General features: G+C 33.4%; 1 pseudogene; it reads right to left on the reverse strand.

The window, feature by feature from the left end:
• Positions 1-4,188: 4,188 nt before the first annotated feature.
• LOC149571465 (F-box protein GID2 pseudogene) lies at positions 4,189-4,851 on the reverse strand (annotated as a pseudogene).
• Positions 4,852-5,265: the final 414 nt, after the last annotated feature.

A 5,265-nucleotide genomic window follows, 5' to 3' on the forward strand; every position in this document is an offset into this window, starting at 1 on the left:
ATAGATCACCGTCAGGAATGATCTAAACTGATAGTTGGAATTTTGACTGCTAAGAATATTAATCTATATCTAATTAAATTTAAATAACACTCTAACTTTGTGTAACCATTTACTCAAAACTAAATCCTTGGCTGCTAATATGGCCTGTGGCAAGTGTTTCTCTCTGGGAAAAATTAAATGACCATCATAGTTCCTAGTTTGTTACATACCTTACAAACATTTCCTAGATTAAACATTTCACAGTATTCCTTTGTTTTACTCGATTTGTGAGTAGCATCAATAGTTTTACAGATACTACAAAAGCATGCCGATAAAAGATATTATTAATATATTACATGGAAGCACATACAAAGTGATAAATGATTGTTTTTCTTAGCAACAAAACATAGAACCTATTTTTGCATTCAGTCACAAAGCTATGAGCATTTGATCACGATGCTTCAAATGTAGCTGATTATGACTTGCTTCTTAATTATTTTTCTCTCTACCATCAGCTTTCACAACAAGATGTTTATATCTTGAAATTAAAAAAAACTAAAAAAAAGACTTCAACGAAGCATTTAGTCATGAAACTATGAGAATTTTCTCATGATGCTTCAAATGAAGCCCTTTATGACTTATTTCTTAATTAATTTCATCTCTATCATCAACTTTTACAAGGAGATGTATGGATCCTATATTTATAATAAAAAAATACAAACAGACACTTCAAAATGTCAAATATTATTGTATTAGTCCAAAAAAAATAAAAGATATTCTGCCACGCCTAATATCCTAAATAATCTTTTGTCATTTTCCCTGTCTCAACGGTTCCTACACAGGCAGCTTCTAGCTTCTCTGAAAATTCAAGTAGTCTTGGATTTTCATCTAGTTTTGCCCTGCCGTAAAAGCAATAAAAGAAATTAAACACAAAGAAGATACTGGAAGTGAATCTAGATCATTTTTAGGATGAATGCTTGTCAAATCTAAAAGAAGTTAGTGGATACACTATCATGTAGATGTTGGTCAAAGCCATAAAGTTATTGCCCAACCCGACCACTTTTATTGTACAGGAGTACAGTAAAACCTGTGTCAAAATGACTAGAGATTTTTATGTTAGATTGAGTTATTGGAACTAGGTACAAAAGAAAACATTTAGAAAGTCTAGGCAGTGACATATTTGGAATTCACAACATCTAATTCTTTAGTAAAAAATATATCAGTGTCATATTCTTCATACCTAGCTTCAGTAGTTGTTGCATCTTTATAAGTTTTTGTGTCTCACAATTTGTATGTGTGTAATTATATATATATCAAAGTCACTATTTATATTTGTGCACGAAACTCAACAACAACACAAATTATAAATCCTACAAAAATAAATGGTTACTCTTGCCCATTATGTGTATGTGTAGTAAAACAAAATTAATATTTGTTAAAATCTAGTTCTGGATTCAATAAAAAAAAAATTTGAACCACAATTGAATCCAAAATCAAGTTTTGAACATCTATAATGGATTGTGGAGGCTTGGTATCATTAGCTATTGATATTTGCGCACAAAATTCAATAGCAATAGCAATTGTAAACTAAATAGGTATTCTTGCATCTTGATTAGTTTTTGCATTTCACAAATATCTTGCTATGAAGTATGAGTTGGATGTACAATGATCTGCTATTAGAAAAAATATGGGAAGCTTATATTCTATATCAAGATTATATAAAAGTGTTGCCATCAAAATCTGACTAAACATGTAACTAACTTCACACCTAGGATCTTGGGAGGAGATCCATGATCTCCATAACCCAATTTGGAAGGTATCTTCAATTTGCATTTCTCTCCAACACACATTCCGAGAAGTCCTTGGTCCCAACCTCTGCCATAATATATGATGATGTAGACCATCAGGCTTCCATTAATCCCTTCTTTATACACAAAAGTTATTAACAACAACAAATTGATCAATTTCATAAATGATAAATTAAAAATCAGAAAGCTGATTTTCCTTCACAAATGTGCCTCTCACAAATACAACTTCATAACTAGATTCTAGGGACTAACCTAGACATCCACAACTTTAAGATTTGTGACAATTACTAAAAAACTTGCAATATGAAATGTGAACATCATGAAACGTCATTAGCAGGGTTGTTCATAAATTGTGTAGAAATCCAGGGCATGCATTAGATGTGATAGGAAAGGAACAACTCAAAGACTAAACATACAAAAGTCACTTAGCTATTATCAAAGACTCCATTACCAAAAATGCAAATAAGTTTGAAATTTCTTCCAAATAGCCTATCATCAAATCATTGGTCACTTTGAGGGATCATACATTTGATGATAGAGTGGCTTAAAGTAACATTATTCAAACACTAAATCTATTATAATAGTATAGATCACTATCCAAAGATCCCTGATTTTGTTTTAAAATGTTACAAAGATGAATAGTAGTGTGAATTAAGTTGCTGGTTTCATCAATAAGCCTATGCTCATACCTGTTCATGAATCAATCATTGAAAGAAGTTATTGTGTGCCTGACAGAATCAAGATAATCAACATTACAATCTTCATATTATTGTGCCAAGAAAAAAAACCAACCAGATTCCTATTGCGTCATATTTAGCTTTCCAACTGGCCTCATATACCTCCTAGAAGATATCTTTAAACCTACCAATTTAAGTCACATATAAGAAGAATCTTTGAGAATATGAGGATCCTTAAGCTAGAGAATCATAAAGAATGATAACATGGGAAGTAAGGTGTGTTAGAGAAAAAGGTAAAAATAAGATCATCAATCCTTGTATTGATTTGAAAACATACCTTCCATCATAATTTTTTAAAATTGTGTTTTTTAGTACTCAGGTAAAGTGGCCATTTCTTCTCATAAGCTATTGCCATTGATGCATTAGAAAATGCACGAATAGACTACACAATAATTAATCATAATTGAATATTTGAGATTTGCTCAATTAGAATTAGAACAGGAAATTATATTTGTCATAAAAGAGAGGACTACATACGTCATCAGTATTGTACATAGCTAATGCTATTCCTCCATCTCCTTTAAAGTCATATACCTCCAACTCTGTAGTTTCACCTCCGTTCTCTGGAACTGCATCAGTTGACAGAAATGATTGTTGCATGCTACAAAGAATACTAATGAAACAAAAAATAGATGTTTTTCGATCTCTGATAGTGAAACTACAATGATATTCACTAAGCCAAAAGACAACAAGGACGCATAGCATCTAGTTCCTGCCGATTGAGAATTTGAATGGAGAGTTGTGTACTTAAAGTTCTAGTAGCATACAGATCCAAAGTCTAGGGAACTAGCCAGAAAGTTTTACCATTTTACATTTGATGTTAGTTGAACATTACCAACAAAAAGTATAATATATACCAGTAGATCTATGGCAACCTCCCTCAGGACAAGCAAGAATGGGTTTACAAAAATAGCCATGATACTAAAGATTTATATTAATAAGGCAGGCTTTACAATATACTTCATGTTCTCAATCTGGCCTTTATTGCCTTGTTTGCTAGAGTTTGGTTGTATAGAAGAGGAATTAGGCCACAACCCTGTAGGTGCAAGAAGAAAGCCTAGTACCCAACCTGAGATGATCGCCATGAAACTTTGTAATTGACTCACAACTTTGCATCAACACAACATTAGCTATAAAGTAAATAAAATCCAGCCCAGTTACTTGATCTTTGTTTACATCTGCTGAACATATATTTAGCAATTGGGCTTGAAGTAATTATGAACCCTAAATTAAAAGAGAAATCCATGAGTAGTCCATAATGGGTAACAATCTGTTACTTCAGATGACAAGATTCATTCTTGAAACAGAGCACCATAAGCATCATACCCATGTTAAGAAGTTTATCAATAGCTATGACCAATCACAAAACACTCTAAACAAATCAAATCTAGAAATTTTACCTTCTTATCAACCACCTAGAAGGGTTTCAAGGCTGCACATGAGCACTCCTTCTGACTAGGCAGTGTAAGATGTATGGGCATCAAACTAGCTATATATTTAAATCTAACATGAAAACTATAAGGTCTGTCTGGTTCTGATGTTTACTTACAAGTCCATGATCAAATTAGGAATGAAAAGATACAAACTTTGGTCTTCACAAAAATTTAATATACACAAAACTGAAATACCAACAATATCTATTGTGGGGCTAGATGGATTTATACCTATTTGGGCCTGCTTGCATCTTCAAATATGGGATGCTTGGAAGATTGAAACTGGGCTGAGGACACATTTTGCATAGGAGGACTACTCATTTTCTCATAGCAATGGATAGAGAAAAGAGAAAGAGAAAGATGAATCTCATCCTTACCCCAAGATTGAGTCTTTGCACTGTGTTTTTTATTCAGACTAGGCTTTGATAAGAAGGGAGACAAGGCTTGAGAAGGCAATGGACATGGTGAAGAAGAAGAAGAAGAAGATGGATTAAGCATAGGCCAAAGGGAAAGAGAATATAGTTTTCAAAATCCACCAAGAGCCAAAACAACAGATCTCAGTTGATGGCTTCCACAACCAGTGTTAGCCCAATGCTTGAGACATATGTTTTCCCACAGCTTGTCATCTTGTGTAGCTTTATGCCATATCCTATTAACACATGAGGCTATTGCTAGTGTTCTTGCATCCATGTATTTCATCACTTCGGATAACAAATCCCCATCTAAAAGAAACTGCTCCATTTGATCCCTTGATAAGTTCTCACACTGATCCTGAGATTGCATCTTTTTAGATGTTTTGTGAAACAATGGTGCCTCCAAGTCTCCATTGGGCTTATAACTATGATGATGATAATTGATTTTACACTTATTGGGTCTTCTTATTACCAATCCCATTGCCCTTCCAGACAGAACAGGACAAATGAATGTGTATCTACAAATAAATAGACCTTGTACCTTAAAAAACAAGTTGGATGGTTTCATAAATAAGCATCGGACAGGGATCCAGGTCTTTCAATTTAGGCAGAAACACAGAGATAGATATGGAGACCAAAGAGCACAGCTTCAGAAAAAGGTAAAGTTATGAAATGGAGTAGAGCACTACCAGAAGGAAACTTTCTAATAAAAAAGGAGCAGACGATGAAGAAGATGGGTTCCTAATTTAAATCAGATCTTGAAAGTGATTTATAATCATTTAGAGACTTTACCTTCATAAATATAGCATTTGCCTTTGGAACATTGACAAACATGTTGCTCGCAATGTGTTGCACACCTATACCACAAACAGATCATAAACAACCAGTGAGGATT

Source organism: Cupressus sempervirens, chromosome 2 (genome assembly GCF_028749045.1).
Source record: "Cupressus sempervirens isolate cs-2001-9-10 chromosome 2, ASM2874904v1, whole genome shotgun sequence".
NCBI lineage: Eukaryota > Viridiplantae > Streptophyta > Pinopsida > Cupressales > Cupressaceae > Cupressus > Cupressus sempervirens.